The 17,751-nt window shown below is 36.5% G+C and overlaps 2 long non-coding RNA genes across 2 annotated transcripts; one reads left to right on the top strand and one right to left on the bottom strand.

The window, feature by feature from the left end:
- Window positions 1-9,117: 9,117 nt before the first annotated feature.
- LOC107707349 (uncharacterized) lies at window positions 9,118-11,147 on the bottom strand. Its single transcript, XR_001636244.1, has 4 exons — window positions 11,109-11,147; window positions 10,874-10,984; window positions 10,693-10,754; window positions 9,118-9,433 (listed from the first exon to the last, which is right to left on the bottom strand). It is a non-coding gene; the product is annotated as an uncharacterized LOC107707349 (long non-coding RNA).
- Window positions 9,844-11,324, top strand: LOC107707353 (uncharacterized). Its single transcript, XR_001636247.1, has 3 exons — window positions 9,844-10,377; window positions 10,894-10,972; window positions 11,288-11,324. It is a non-coding gene; the product is annotated as an uncharacterized LOC107707353 (long non-coding RNA).
- The last annotated feature ends 6,427 nt before the right edge of the window (window positions 11,325-17,751 follow it).

Genomic DNA, 17,751 nt, shown 5'->3' on the forward strand with positions numbered 1-17,751 from the left:
CAAGCATCTCAACATCTGAGTCAAATTGAAACCTGGCGTGGTCTCATTTTCTTCAAAAATCTGGTTTGATCTGTTGGGTAGACAAATAGCTCATGCAAGAGAACAACCTTTTGTTTGATGTGTGTTCAGTTTGTAGGTTAAGAGTTTCTTCCTGTCCTGCTGTTATGAACCTCACAGTCTGGCTTTCCTCCTACACAGAACAGCTTTACAGTCAAATAAAATTAATCCTAAAAACTGTCAAAATAAGAAATGCTTCTGTTCCTCAATGTATCATTAATTGATTTATTATTTTTTCATTAGATTCATTTTATTAATCTTTTTTTAATGATTGGTTACAATGCTGTAACAAATGTGATGAATTACACAGAAAGACAATTAAAATGTTTCTGAAAAAGATTTTCTAAAGAGGGAAAGGTGTAATCATGAAGGTTTGATTTATTTTTTAAAGCAAGGCTGAGCAAGTTTTTTTTTTTTATATAAACATTTAGCAGTGGCTATTTAGACTACATGAAAATAGCATATTTTCTTAGCGTTAGATGCTCTTTACACTAAGTGCAATTAGCGATGGATTCTAATTACACTTTGTAAAAGTAGCAGTATTTATTTTTTGCAATAAGTATAAATAGTAGTTGCCAGTAGTAGTACTGACAGTGTTGTGTAAACATGGCTGATGACACCCTATGGTCCCATGGACTTAACGGGCACGCGCACGCGACGGCCATTGTAAGTCCGCAAGAGCACCGAGTGAACATGAAGTGTGGCATTTGGGACAGAGCCTTATGTCGAGTTCACACTGCACGATTTTCAAAGACGTCGCATCACTGTTGGTTTCACACTGAATGACTATCTGGGGTAGCATTCAGTTGCTGCTGTGTTCACATTGCACGATGGAACGACGACAGGAGGTTACACACTGCATGACTTTACAATAGGAAGAATCGCCGACAGCTCTGTCTGGTGCAGGGTTGCCAGGTTTTCGCTACAAAACCCACCCAATTACTACTCAAAACTAGCCTGAAAATAGCCCAATTGCTTTCGAGGGGGTCCCCCAGTAAAAATCGCGACAGCTCCAGATATTTAGCATGCCAAATATTTCACGGGTGTCGGCGACGCGTCCGTGATTCCCTCAGATCGCGTCTTTGATAATTCACACTGCGTGATTGTCACTCGCGTGAACGAGCACCGATTTGCCTCCGATTTCGGGCATTTGTCGGCGATTTCACAAAACCTGTCGGCGAGTGAAAAATCGGGCTAAAGTCGTGCAGTGTGAACTCAGCATTAAGCGCGTATCGTGAATCATTTGATTTAGGGGACTTCAGAGCATACATCGAGAATCATTATTCAGTTCATGAATTCGGAATGCGTATTGCGAATAATTTCATTTAGATCGGAACTTCGGAGCGAGGATCGCAAATCATTTGATTCAGATCGGGACTTCGAAATGTGGATCGCAAATCATTTGATTCAGATCATAACTTTGGAGCACGGATCACGAATCATTTGATTCAGATCAGAACTTCGAAGCGGGTTCACAAATCTTTTGATTTAGATCATAACTTCGGAGCGTGTATCACAAATCATTTGATTTAGTTCGGGACTTCGGAGCAGGGATGGCAAATCATTTGATTCAGAACAGAACGGTGCTCGGGTTGCGAATCATTTGACTTATGCCGAGTTCACACTGCACGATATTAGCCCGATTTTTCACTCGCCAACAGGTTTTATGAAATCGCCGACAAATGCCCGACATCGGAGGCAAATCGGTGCTCGTTCACGCGAGTGACAATCACGCAGTGTGAATTATCAAAGACGCGATCTGAGGGAATCGCCGACACGTCGCCGACGCCCGCAAAATATTTGGCCTGCTAAATATCTGGAGCTGTCGGCGATTCACAATCACGCAGTGAGCAATGATTTCTGACTGAAAACTACATCGATGATGACCTACAGCCAATGAGAGACCAAGATACAGGGCAGAGGGAACATTTGATTTAGTCCAGGACTTCGGAGCACGAATCATTTGATTTAGTTCAGGACTTCGGAGCAGGGATGGCAAATCATTTGATTCAGATCAGAACGGTGCTCGGGTTGCGAATCATTTGACTTAGACTGGGACGGTGCTGGTTCGCGAATCATTTGATTCAGATCGGAACTTCGGAGCGTGTATTGTGAATCATTTGATTTAGTCCAGCACTTCGGAGCACGAATCATTTGATTCAGATCGGGACTTCGGAGCGTGTATCATGAATCATTTGATTTAGTCCAGCACTTCGGAGCACGAATCATTTGATTCAGATCGGGACTTCGGAGCGTGTATCATGAATCATTTGATTTAGTCCAGCACTTCGGAGCACGAATCATTTGATTCAGATCGGGACTTCGGAGCGTGTATCATGAATCATTTGATTTAGTCCAGGACTTCGGGGCACGAATAATTTGATTCAGATCGGGACTTTGGAGAGCATGTCTTTCTTTTTTTTTATTAAGCAGTACAAAACATCAAACCATTAAGGCAATACAGTTATAAAAACAAAACAAAGAAAATAGTTTATACAAATACAAATCCCTTAAGAAAACTAACTATGGTTTTATTACAGTAAAATGTATGTTGTTGTTGTTGTTGTTTTTATATGACTACAGTTTTACTACAAATACCAGTGTTGCAAATACCATGGTTAGTGTAGCAAAACCATGTATAGTTAATTTGTGGTTTCCAGGATTTAACTATGGTAACATTTTTTTTTTCATGTTCTACATGTTCAGATCCTATGGATCTTATTATGGATGTCCATATTCAGTGCCCTTCCTTTTGGTCTTCTAATGGACCAAAAGCTCTGTAGTGTTTAAAAAACCAAGTAAAAAAAAAAACTGAGAAAAAGCAATTTCCACTTTTAATTGTGAATATTACAGGTTTCCAGCAGTCCCTTTTATTTTGACATTCCTTCAGCCATGACACCAAACAATCCCTCTTTGCTAACAGAGTTCCTTAATCAATTGTATTATGTAAGCAAAAGAAAAAAAGAAAAATCTTTGAATGATTCCTGAGCTGTTTGAAATGAATCATACAGATTTACGTTTTATGCCAGATGGTGGAGCTAATCTTGGAACGATAAATTGTTAGTACACTAGATGGCGCTCTATTATAGTATGCACACTGGCTGCAGTACTGTATAGACACTTTATATTGATGAAGTAAGCTACTGGTCAATGCAAAATCCTTTCTTTACTCAGTTCAGTTTACTCTAAACTCTTAATAGCTCTCAGATTGCAATTCAGTTCATAACCATACAACAAGATTAATAAACGAAAAAAAACATTCATTCCAAAATGAAGTTGAAGAATGCAAACTGTTTGGTGCGGGCAGACTGACTTTGCTTGTTTTTCTGGATTTTTACATGTATATATATATATATATTTACAGTATATGTGTGTGTGTGTGTGTGTGTGTGTTTGTTTATTATAATCCCAGAGATCCTTTTTTTGTGTGACAATTTCATGTGTAGGCCTATATAGCCTAATCCTAAATCAGTACAGTTTTTAAACACTTTCTATTATAAATTACGTCCAAACGTAATTTTGTCTACATCCCACGCTACAGTCCATAGATAAGCTCCCATATTAATTTCACTTTAACTATGTGAATACTTTATACTTTAACTCCGGTATAAAGCAAAAGAACAGATAACCCAATCTGCATTCATTTGGGAAAACGTGTGAAAATGAAGCTTCTTAATAATTTGCTCTCAGTGATCTTGTTTTTACTCGTCAATGGTAAGACATTTAGCCTATTTGTTAAATCTCTCTTCTGATAAATGATAAAAACGAACGACAAACTTTCCACTTTGCTCCTGATCGCTTTACATTTGACAGAAATGCATTCATACTTCTTTATTAATGCGGTTTTCATTTGTTAATAAATGGAAGTGAATGTGTTCATGATGTTTGTTATGGTTTTAAACACTGAGGGTTTTAAACACAACACGATCTATGGATCGTTTTGCAAAAACATCAATGAGCGTGAAGGAACGATAGCTAAAAAAAACCTGTACAACAGTGCATGAACTGATGAAAATACCTTTAATACAACGTGAGTCACATAAAAACATCTGTTAAATGAATAATAAGTAAATGGAAACATGTTATTTACATGTTAGATTCAAACAGTAAGACTTTTGATATTCATCTATGGAATGCTAGGAACTCCAATCATTGAATCTTTTTGTAATCTGATCATTTAACAACAACACTCCAAACAAAGAACACTGGAATGAAAGTTGTGACAGAGGGGTCCAAAGCTGAGGGGTATGTTTATGACAAATGTACTTCTTTGATGTTGTAAAGTCTTGTTGTTTTCAACTGAAAGATCCCCCAGCAGCTGTTGATTTGTGTTTCAGGTGTTCCTGCTGATGAAGTAAATCAAATGATGATGGAATCTGTGACTGAAGGAGAATCTGTTACTTTATGTAATAAAAATAATAATAATAATAATGTGATCATGTGGTATTTTAATGACATTCACATTGCTACTGCACATCCCAGTAAGATCTGTACAGATGTCTATTGTAAAGATGGTGGTGGGAGATTCAGAGACAGACTGAAGCTGGATCATCAGACTGGATGTCTGACCATCATGAACATCAGCACCACTGACTCTGGAGATAAAACTAATCTGGGGGAAAGATCTCCAAGAGAGCAAATGACATTATGCCCAAACCTCTCCCCTCTCCCCCGGCAGGCTTCTGTAACACGCACTGAGTAGCGCGTGATTCACAATTACTAAGTTACTATGTGACCACAACTTTGGTACAGCGGTAACTACGTGGGATTGCTTGGACCAGAAATCAGAAGACAAGTGTCGACTCACTAGAGCAAAAGGTATGCAAAAGGTGTAAGAGTATTACCTATTTCAAGGGTCAGTCAATTAATAACACAGTTCAAAAGAATAGTCAGTTACTAGAAAAATAGTATATTGTTTTGATTGATTATCCTTTCACTTGGATTACTACCCTTTTGAAATTGCAATTAGATCAAAAATAACCAAAACACAATTACAACAACAAATAAATTGAATAGTAAAACCCCAAAGTAACAAAAGGATATCAAAATTTCAAGGAAAAAAAAAACAAAGTTCAGATTCAGTTTCCAAATTACAAATAAGTTTCTGGAATTAAATTTCAAATACTCAAAATCAGTGTCTCAGTTTCAAAATGAGATTTTTAGATTCAAGATCAAATTCTCAATTTCAAATTTCAGTTTTTAATTCAAAGTCTCAATGTCCAGTTAAGTTTCAGATGCAAAGTCAAAAGTCTCAATGTCCAGTTCAGTTTTAAAAAATAAAAAAATAAAAAATATAGCAATGTTCATCAAAAGTGGAAAATTTCAGTCCACGAAGAAAGGAAAAAAATTGTTTGATCCAGGGAAAATCCAGGCAGCAAAACTTGGAAAAACTCTAAACAAATATAGTTTGGTCCTACCAGATCGACAAATTTCTCTCTTTTTCTCCATTTCCAGGCACGAAATGATGGGATGGCTCACCAGTCCAAACTGGAATACGAATATTCAGCAAGGACAGGATTCAGGATCACAATTCAAGGAGAAATGTATCAGAACAAATAAATAAATTAAGTATTCCTCCAAAGAAATACTGATTAGGCTCTATTTCATCAGCTTCTTGTTGCGTCTCTTTCAGTGCTGTTTCTTGTCGTGTCTTTCTCAAAGCGTGAGCTTTCTCATCCAACACTGTCGTCACTCCTTCTTTTATCCTTCCGGAGCTCCTCCGTGGGACTCGAGACCGGTGAGTGGCGCAGGTGTCGCGCATTAGCATTTACTCCACCGGACTCGCTCCATTCCCACGGCTCTCGGCCCCGCCCCTCTCATCACACTCCGGTTGCAGTGTTATCGTGTAGACAGCGAAACCAGAGTTTTTGGCTTGTGACGTCGGAGCCTGCGCTGTTATCTACGCCTTCTGGAAACTTTTTCAGGCTTCTGATTTGCCAACATGGCTTTACGGTTGAGGTTATATGGCCACCTGTTGGTTTGGCATGCTCTTGACAGTGCTTCATAGCATGCGTTTGCGTTTTCATGTGGACGGAGATTTTTTATTAAATGGAAGAAGGAAAAACTCTGTTTATAAAAAATACCCGTGTACGTGTGGACATGGCCTCACTCTCCACAATGGCAGCACACCACGGCAGACGGGATGAGGAGGAGAAGAATTGTTGAATAAAGTCGTTATTTTTGTTTTCTTTGCGCACAAAAAGTATTCTCGTAAAATTACGGTTGACCCACTGATGTCACATGGACTATTTTACCGATGTCCTTACAATGTTTCTGTGCCTTGATCGTGGTAGGACCCTTGCTGTCTATGGGAGAGTCAGAGAGCTCTCATATTTCATTAAACATATCTTAATTTGTGTTCCGAAGATGAACGAAGGTCTTACGGGTTTGGAACAACATGAGGGTGTGTAATTAATGACAGAATTTTAATTTTTGGTGAACTTTCCCTTTAAGAAATAAAAAATGTATTAATAGTAAAACATTTTCTTTTGTGGGATCGGAGTTGAAACATCCAAATAATTGAAAAGCCGGCCAACCACTTGACAAAACTGCCAATATCATTACAAAACTAATGAGAGTAGAAACATGACCAAAATGAGTGTAAGGTACCACTTGACAGGGCAAAACCTATGGACCAGCTTAAAGGATGCTTCTTTCACTTTGTTTGTGAGAAAGAATTTTTGCTGTAGAGACCAGATTTTTTTATTCCAAACAGAGATTACAGGTGGAACCGAAATCAAATTTTCAAGATATTGTGAAATACACCTATTAGGCGCTTTCTTCAGTTACTCCTTTATGTTGTTGGGTGAATGTGATCAGTGCCTGAGGGTTGGAAAGACTAATGGTTGACAGCATTTATGTATGTGAACTTGTTTATATACAGTAGCTCTACCCACTGTCAACAGCCGCACCCTGTTGTGACTTCAATTTGTGGCCTTTAAGGGTCTTTTTAGGGTTGCTTCAGAGAAGCAGCTTGCTACTTGTTTGTTTACTGCTCTGGACTTTTCATATGGTGTTGTGGCTGTGTACAGATAAACCAGTCTGATACACCTATAGAATTACTTTTGTATTGGCATTAGTGAAAATAAAACTTGAAAATGGATGTTGTCTCGAGGTATTTTAACTGACACTCCATACTTCCCTCGCGAATTACCTTAAGAGTATCCTAAGAGTCTATACTACAACTTTTATACTATTAAAGTCTGAATGGAATTTGTGATCGTCTCTTCTCTATTGTGGCATATATCAGAGTAAAATGGCTTCCTGAGCAAGGAAAAGGACAAAACTTGATTTTTATGGGACTTGATCCCTTAAAAAAAAAAAAGAATTGAAAAGGAATTGTCAATTTTGATTTCATGGTGAACAACATTACCAACATACTGTATGTTGCCAATTCATTGAACAATCATGTTAATAGTTCTAAGATATTTTGTGTTAGCATGTCTAGAAAGTATAGTGCAGCAATTGCCCTCAATATATTGGAGCGACGGACCAGAGTCTATAGGTTAGTAAAGGGCAGTGTTGATATATTTTGGGTTTTACACTTTCTTTGAAAAAAACCCTCTAGTGTAAAATATCACATAAATCACAACTTCATCTCTGATTACAACTATAGTAATTGGTAAAACAACTCAGATGTACATTCAATGGTCAATAAACAGCATGAAGCATGCCTCTGGGAATACTGTCAGTATTGCTACTTAAAAGTTAAGTGTGTGAGTTTAAAATAAGTCAGTTCAGTCCTACCAATGAAAGGTTTCCAAAGAAAATTAAATGTCTCTCCACTTGCTGAGGAGAAATACCTGTTTTGCGTACAATATACAATGAAGTTTAAAGGGGTCATGTGCTATTTTAAAGATCATTATTTTGTGTATTTGGTGTAACAGAATATGTTGACATGCTTTAATGTTCAAAAAACAGATTATTTTTCAAATACTGTACATTATTGTAGGTCCTCTATGCCCCGCCTCTCTCAAATGCTTCGTTTTCAACAAAGTCCCCTCCTTTGACAAGTTATAAAGAATATCTCTTTGGATTTGAGACTTTAGTCTTTGCAACTTTACAGATCTTCTTTATGCACCAAGAGCTTGTAACACTCCAAAGAGAAATGAAAACTTGAAATCGCATCATATGACCCCTTTAAATCTTCTTGTGATTTGCACCATTTCTTTTTTTCCCACTTTCTTCCAGATATGTCAAGTGGACAAATCAACTGCTCCAAGGTCAACATCAATTACTCCCTGTTTTTTTTAAAGAAAGAAAAAAATAAAAGAACGACAATGTTACCTCTTGTCTGATTCAAGTGTTTGAATACAACTCAAATGAAAAATCATTATTCAATTCCAATGACTCCACAAATTAAATTACTTTCACTCACAATAGTGAATATTAAATATTCAATTCAACCTAGTTGAATTCAGGTGTGTTTAATTAGGGTTGGTGCTAAACTCTGCAGGACAGTGGCTCTCCATGACCGAGTTTGGGCACCCCTGGTTTAAATTTACAAAATGAATCAGTATGTCACAGCCTGAATTCATAACCTTAGTTCAACTGAATCAATTTCCCCATTTTCTGTCGGCTCAATCTCAGCATCGGTGAAATTACAACAACAGTTAGCCTATACATTGTTTGAACAAAATTATTGCTAGGGACAATTTAGTAGTCGCTGGATATTGGTAGCTAGCGTCTCTACTAAATTCTACGCCCTTGGAGAAATCTCAATTGTTTTCACTTTATTTTTGTATTTGCTGCAGCAAGTAATCACACACACCTACACAGGACGTGTTGATGTTTTTTTTAGCTGATGTTATTCAAAACCCACCAGATGGCGCCACTCAGTACAATAAATAAAAATGATGCCAGTAGAAAGGTGTAAATATGAGTCAAAACTGTCTCACTGACCTGCAACTGCAGGACAAAACTGCTTAAAATAATCTTTAAAAGGTATTCCGTGTTTAATTGAGTTTGTTTTTATTATTGTTAGGCCTAGATGTTTGAATATGCAATATTCAATATATTTATTTAACCAGGAGTAGACAGTGATAGAGGCAGAACACGGTCAAGGGTGAGACCAATTTTAATAGTTATACATTTCCATGCGATTAGCTAAAAAATAGAACATTTACATGAGTTTCTGATGCTATGATAACCACACAATTAAACTAAAACAGAGCAACAACATTTCAGACATGAAGAGAGAGTAAAAAACAGATGAAATCTTAATGTAAACAAAACAGAGATAGACGGAAAAAACATCCTGGCAGAGATTAGATGTGAACTAAAATGTGTGAGTCGGGGGTCCGTATGAGCTCTAAAATATATTTGATCATTGCTGATTATTTCTGCCAGTATTTCCATAAACAGGCTCCTTTGATTTCTGTAAGGAAACACAAACTCAATCAGGAACCTGCTGGTGAAACAGTTAAAAAAACATTTAAAAAAAAATTATAATATAATAGAATTTTGCTTCAAATTCACTCAGAATGAATATTAACTTGAGTCCAACCTTTATAAGTCCTTATTAAATTTTCTGCAAAACAATTTATTATAATTTATAAGATTTGAACACTTGAATTGATTGTAGCCTATGTATTGTTTAATGATGGCTGACGTTTACTTGATGTTAATATTTTTATCTGTAGGACAGCCTATATTTTCTAGTAGTAACCTTAACAATCAATAATTGTAGGCCTATAAACACCACAAAAATATAAGACTGCAGAGCCAATGTAGCTGGACTAGGTTATAAGCTCCACCCATTACGTCCAGAGAAGGGGTGCTGGACGCCATTTAGCTCTGCAGTGAGCACCACTTGCAAATGATAGTCCTAAAAGTTATTAAAAATGTAACACCGTGTTCTATTTTAGTTGCAGAGTACAACTGCAAATGTGAACGATATTGTAAACGAGCGTGTATCCATATATCGTTTTTCCCGTTCCACTGCGTTACTTTTTCATTGTTTTTCTATTGTTTTTCATTGTTTTTGGTTTTGTTTATGCTCCGCCAAGCGCGCATGTGGTGTTGCCATGTCCACTTATTATAAGCATCTTTGGGAGTCTTATTTTCTTCCAATACTAAGCTGGAGTGTGTACGGCCGATCATTCACATCTGAACATCGCTTAGACACTAAAAACAACTCCTTGGTAAATAAAAAGCGGACGAGCGCACAATTCTCATCTAACGTTAGTCTCCCCGACCACGGCAAACACGGAAGTGTACTGTTTTAACCCGCGACGGAGATAAACTTACTTTCTTCCGGGAAACACGAAGGGTGGTGGAAAACAGAAAGTAATGAGGAAGAAGATGCAATGAATGTTAAAGGTGAGTGAGGCTGACGTAGCCTACTGTGAGTACTTTGAGCAAGTTAAGACAATAAATCACTTTACTGCGTGATAATAAATCTAGCTTTATGCACATTAATTTGAGGAAATACTTTATGCTTAATTGTTTAATATTTACAATATGTTTAATATTTACAGGTGCAAACAGTGTAAATAGCATAAAAGCATGCCTTATATGATCAAGCCTGACACCACATATCTGTTCACTGTCTGTCATATTACACACAAAACTTCAATCATCAAGCTTTAATCAGACTGCAACATCATCTTGCAAGACAGTCATGAATGACCTTACCGTTTTTCGTGGTTTTGGTTTAGGCAGTGTTGAATCATTTTCGTATATCTCGTTGATTATGACTGCATTAACAGTAATCACAGTCATGTTGAAACAACAAAGCTTTCAATCTTATATTGAAATGTACGCCTTAAAAGAGATAACTCTTTCAAAATAGGCATTAATTGCTTGCTTTTCTGACCTCTTTTTCTACGTTTCCAGCAGAAGCAGTACCACATGACTGCAGCTACAATCAACAGAGCTCCAGCAGCAGCAGAAATCAGCACTATGTACGATAAAGGTAGGCCCTGATCTGTAATGGACAAAATGAGCCATTAGTGCGAATGAATCTGTCCATCTGATCTACAACAAACACTATCAAACAACAGCACTGTATAACTGAGAGTAAATCAACGTTGATGTCAGCGCTGCCATACCTGCACATGTGTGACAGAGTTGAGTGATGTCCAGATGTGTGGTTTGGTTGCTGATGGGATTGTTGAGCACACAGCTGTAGCTGTTTTTATCCTGATATTCCACCTCCAGAGGTAGAGAGAGACTGATGCTGAGATCAGACACACTGATGCTGGACAATAAACTGTTTCCTTTGTACCAGGAGAGAGTCACATGACCCACATTCACCACTGAACACACCAATGAACAATTATTCTGTGATGATGATGATGATGATGATGATGAAGAACATTGTGAAGAGTTTCTGCTGATGACAGGAACAGACAGACGAGCTGGAAAACATGAGAGAATAACCAAAAACTTGGGCAAATCTAGTCAACAATCTTATTTTTGGTGTAGTGTGTTCACAGTCAGTGAGTGTTTGTGTCATTTCAAACTATAAAATGATGAAACACTTCAACAGTTATAAGAATATTCTGGTTTCAGTAAAACCAGAAGCTACCAGTTAAACTCAATTGACAGAATTTGTAGCATTGAAGGTCACACTGAAAAAAAAAGATGTTGTGGTGTTGTAAAATATATTAAATTAATCATCATAAATTCTACTTGTAATATTAAAAATCAAGAAGAACAACAATTTTCTAAGTAAAATGTACACATTTAATTCATGTAATTAATGAACTGTGTGAGAAGAGTAACTCTTATTAATATTTACTTGTAATATTTATATGTTTTATAGTCATTGCACATAAATCTAGAAATATTGAGTAAATTTTAATCTAAAAGTTCAGTGCGCTTGAATCCGCGCATGCGTGTTTGGACCTACGCTTTGAATCAGAGGGACGGTTGGGCTTGTCACGGAGGAGATACATGGCTGGATTTTCTCGTGTTTAAGGTAAGTTTGCCTTTCTGTTTGTTTTAGATGATTTGTAATACTTTGGTCCGTGTGCATTTCGATAGTTTGATTCTTGTTTGCTTGTCTCATTATACTGTACACTGACGTTCATATTAATCACATAACCTCATTAAAGTTAACTTGCGTGCGGTCACAGTGAGTGATATTTTAGCGAAAATGTTTTCAATAGTTCAGAGATTCACAAAACTGTTTTTCACGTAAAAACTTGAGCGCAGTTGGAAATTACTGTAACTGCTAGCTAGCTAACATCGTTACTGAATAAAACAATCGCATAGTTTAGCAAAACGCTAGTTTCTGCTCTTTCAAACACTTGACTGACATAATAGAGAGAGTTTAGAGAAATAACTTTGTAGTAAGTTTATCTCATTAATTGTCGTGTTTTGTCGCTATACTAAGCTAACATACCACCTAACCCTAAAGCACCTGTTGCCACCAGCGATTGTGTTTTATAGGACTAATTTTGAAAAGTGTGAATAGAAAGTGTTAGTAAAAGTGTTGTTACGCTTCTTTATGATGGTATTCAACTTATAGTTAATTCCAGTCCAATCTTGTCAGTTATATCTTTTCTTTTGCTCAAACAATCTGTAATTTGTTGGTTAAAAACCAAAGTCTTATGAACACATGTTTCTATTAACAGGAAGGGTTTGGATTCACTACAGAATAAGCCTAAGTTGATGAGCATACAGAAGGAGTGATTGGTCTAATTCTCATATTCAGGCAAGTATAAATCTATGCATAGATTTGCATGATATAACATTATTGTTGTTATTTTTACCTATTCTTCACTGCATAATATAAAATTGTGGTTAAATGTTTTAGATCATTGTTTTAATATCACAAATTGTGACCTAACTCTGACGACGAGCCAATACAGTGGACACTTGAGGTGTGGGGAGGAAGACAGACTGATGGTTTTCATGTTAGATGCAGTTTTGGTTATATCAATACTACCTAGCTCTGTCAGGTTAAAACCTCATCTTGTTCGAAGTATTTTTTTTCTATATTTGATACCTCCTGGGGTCAAAACTGTATGATGCAGCAAATGCAGTTTATGTTGGTAGTGGAGATTTAATTGTATTACAGAACAGCAGACACTTGGAAGTAGCATCCAGTCATACTTTATTTTTTTCTATTTTCAATAGACCAAATATCACCAGTGGAGGTATACATGTTTTGTTGATTAATGCCACTTTTTTATGAGACTTTACTGCACCTTTAAAAACTTGTGTCCAGACTTAGGTCATGTGATGTTTCTATTAACAGGAAGGGTTTGGATTCACTACAGAATAAGCCTAAGTTGATGAGCATACAGAAGGAGTGATTGGTCTAATTCTCATATTCAGGCAAGTATAAATCTATACATAGATTTGCATGATATAACATTATTGTTGTTATTTTTACCTGTTCTTCACTGCATGATATAAAATTGTGGTTAAATGTTTTAGATCATTGTTTTAATATCACAAATTGTGTCTGTTTATTTACAGGGTGACCTAACTCTGACGACGAGCCAATAAAGTGGGCACTTGAGGTGTGGGGAGGAAGACAGACTGATGGTTTTCATGTTAGATGCAGTTTTGGTTATATCAATACTACCTAGCTCTGTCAGGTTAAAACCTCATCCTGTTCTGTTTAAGTATTTTTTTTCTATATTTGATACCTTCTGGGGTCAAAACTGTATGGTCTTTAGAAATGTGGTTTGATCTGTTGGATGGACAGAGCATTTAGTGTATGCATATTTAGTTTGCAGGTGAAGAGTTTATTCCTGTTCTGCTTTTTATAAATCTCACAGTTGATGCCCTCACAAAATATGTCGTAAAAAAGTGTTGAATCCTTCATAAACAGTCAAATCTGAGACACAGAACTAGTTTGACTGTTTTTGTTGGATTCAGTATTTTATTTTACTGTAACTAACAATCTAGACTTACCTATCATGTGTCTTTGATGACATTCACAGACTGACAGCTAAACAAAACACTGAGTAATAATAGAGCAGATGTTTTCCTGGCTGCTATTAGCAATTCATGACAGAAAGGCAATGTTGGTCAGTGCATTCAAATCCAACAGCAGCATTCATAAATAAGTTGAAATAAAAACATAAATGCTTAGAATGACAGTTAATAAATTACTTGATATGCACACAAATGCTTATTCCAAACAGAGCTGGCTGTCATTTCTTCTTCTGAATCAGTTGTGTCATTTTTAAATTAAGTGCTTCCTTTCTATTTGAGGTCATACCTTCCTGTTCTTTGTCTTTACTGCTGCAGTTGGCACGTCAGATACCGGAACAAGTAGGTGAACAATGTTTTTTTGTTTTTTGTTTTTTTTAAATATATAAAAAATGATATAGTTTATTTTTATATATATTTTATCTCTCTCTCTCTCTCTATATATATATATATATATATATTAGCCATGACATTAATAAAGAAAGATGCTAATTGACCCTTTGCAAAGACCTGCCCCACTTCGTTGCTGTTGCTATGTCCAACAAGCCATGACGGTGAAAAATACATCACGGAACAAAGAGGAAACTGGCAGCACACTGACAGACAAGACAGAGCATGTTACTTTAGGTATGAAACAAAGTCTCAGCTTTCAAATTGTGTCATTTTTTTAAAGAAATTTGAACAATAAATACCATTTTGTGGCTCCACTCACTATCACTATTAGGAATCTACATTCCCTCCAGAAGTCTGAGATCTACTAGTGAGCGTACCATCACAGAGAGGCACAAAACCACATTCCAGAACATTGTCGTTCACCGTTCCTGGCTGGTGGAATGATCTTCCCATCCCTATCTGGAATGCTGATTCCCTGACAATTTTCAAGCGACAGCTGAAAACTCATCTCTTTCGTCACCATCTAACTTCATCCTAAAAAAAAACACCTTTGCTTCTCTTTACTTAATCCCCAGTCTAGCTTGTACTAATTTAGAACAATGCCTGAAACTTGGTATTATGAGCACTTCCTGTGTCTATTTACCTCTTTAAGATGAATCGTTTGACGTAGGCTACTCCCCAATTGTAAATTGCTTTGGATAAAAGTGTCTGCTAAATGAATACATCTAAATGTAAATATATTTAATGTGGTGTGAAAGATCGCTGTAACGCCTCAATTGCGGAAAGATGGCAATATACACAATTTTCCAAGTTCAGGTCCACTAACATTAATCTACTGTCTGGTTTGTTTGACAAAAATGGCAGATTCGGCATTATGATTGGTCAGATGGCCTGTCAATCAAACTCCCAGCGAAGTGTCAATTGCAGTCAGAGTGTGCAGTTACAAAATTTACCAGCAGGGGCAAATGGGACAAGACTAGTAACTGATGTTCTTTTTTCCCCTCTGCTCAAGGTTTTTCCTGTTCTTCTACACCTGGGTTGATTGTTAGGCCAGACTCAAGGTCTTTCTCTACTACTGTGTGTGCCAGTGAAAGATTTCTAATGTTTAGGCTACATGATAATGTTATTGTTCTGATTGCAGGTGGAACTGTAATGTGTAATTCCACAAGACTCCCACATTACTAGTTTCCCCCATTTACCTTGTTTTATTTTTTTAAATAACTAAAATAATAAACTACCTTTTAAACTCAACAGTGGTCTTCATTTTTTAGAGTATTAAAATCTAGAGGGGCTTACTGTTTATACTGCGTGTTTAACCCTTGTGCGCTCCTCATTTGGGAGTCAAAAGTGACCGGACACCTGAAATTTAATTTAGTTTTCTTCAGTACAATCAATCTAATATATCTTTGCTCAATAATACTTTTTATTTTGTATTTTGAGAGAATTTTAAGGTAATAATTAATATTATGCAATAATTATCAATTTGTCCCATTGAAAATAGTACAAACAAATTTTTTCTCAAATTTTTTAAAATAATGTTTCAATCAACGCAGTCTCTGATTAAAATAGAGACAAGGCCTTTAAAATCCTTTTTTTTTTTAAGGCAGATTAGCACCTCCTGGTGAGAGCAAAGAAAGAAAAACATGTACAGGTGCATCTTAATAAATTAGAATGTCGTGGAAACGTTCATTTATTTCAGTAATTCAACTCAAATTGTGAAACTCGTGTATTAAATAAATTCAATGCACACAGACTGAAGTAGTTTAAGTCTTTGGTTCTTGTAATTGTGATGATTTAAAAATTATTTGACCAAAATTATTTGGTCAAAAGTGACCGAAGACCGCACAAGTTAAGCCTGTTTCAATTATAGGCCTAATCCAACAAGACATTTGCAAGAACTGTGATGTGATTACTTCAATTCAGTATCCAGTGCTGCGTTAGTGTGTGTATTGCAAGAGATCATAATAAATGGGTTTACAGTGTATTTTCGTGTTGCAACCTGTTGGCTGCCAAGTATCATGAGCCTCGCGGGGAAAAGAAATGGAAAAAGCTAAGTCAAGTATTAACAAGTCTCAAAAAGCTTGTGTCGATCTATCATTCACGACCCATAATGAAAATAAACACCAGTAGGCTATATTTAACGATTTAGCTTGTTAGCCCACCTCAGATTTTAGGCATCTCAAAGAGGCACAAAATCACTTTTACTGACTTTTTCATTAACTGTTCCCTCCTGGTGGAATGACCTACCCAAATCAATCCGAGCAGCTGAGTCCTTAACCATCTTCAAGAAACAACTAAAAACACATCTGTTCCACCTTTATTTGACCCTCTAACTCTAGCACTTTCTATTCTATTTTAATTCTACTTTATCTATATTTATCTTCTTTTTAATTTTTTTATTAAAAAAAAAAACAAAAAAAACAAACAAACACTAGCTTTCTATTTTTTCTATTATATCTACTTGTTTTTCTTTGTGTGTGTGTGTGTATATATGTGTGTGTGTATATATATATACACATCTTGCTACGTGTACTGCATTAGGCTAACCGAGACTTGTCACTTGCACTTATATATTGTTGCTCTTTTGTTAGTTTTGACTGCTTTTATTGTCCTCATTTGTAAGTCGCTTTGGATAAAAGCGTCTGCTAAATTACTAAATGTAAAGTAAATATATATATCAATGATATATATATATATATATAAATGGTGGTGGGCCGCCTGGACCAAAAAATGCCTGGGCCGATTTTTTGTCCCAGCCCTGGGTAAGATAACTAACTTAACACCTTAAACTCAGTGACAAGTGAACTTAATTATTCTCTCCTCTCATGCTCTCCCATCTAAATACGTAACGTTAGCTAAGCCCGTTGTAGATTTGATTAGCCAAGAGTATAGCTGCCAGAGCCCCCAATAGTAAAGCGTCAGGCCAATATTTTCAGAGATTATAGATTATTATAGCTCCGGTGAAGTAAGGTGAGTAACGCACATCAGATCACTAGCCCATTTGGCGGGTTATGATTTATAAATTATGACCGTATGCACACTCAAGTCTATTTGCAGCACCCAACAGCTGTTTGCCATTCAAAGTTTTCTAAAATACAACGATTTGGGACCGATGTCTGTACATTCTGACTTCACCCTAGTCTACAAGACTTGTGTATTGTGCATTTTAATAACAGGTTTGTTTTGTACTATCTTTAAGACCCGTGCAATGACAATTGCAAAACGTATTACTTCAATAGTAAGGATTGATATTCAGGACTTGTCAGTCAGTACCACTGCAGCCTTGCAGAGACTTTGCTTTGAAGACCTTTTAATGAACTAACTTCCACATTTCGATATGCCCCTGATTTATAAGGGGTGTTTTTATTTGTGACTACTCCCAACAGCCTAGAATTCTATCAGCAGAAC

The sequence above is a fragment of the Sinocyclocheilus rhinocerous genome, unplaced genomic scaffold, assembly GCF_001515625.1.
Source record: "Sinocyclocheilus rhinocerous isolate Xijiao unplaced genomic scaffold, SAMN03320098_v1.1 scaffold1316, whole genome shotgun sequence".
NCBI lineage: Eukaryota > Metazoa > Chordata > Actinopteri > Cypriniformes > Cyprinidae > Sinocyclocheilus > Sinocyclocheilus rhinocerous.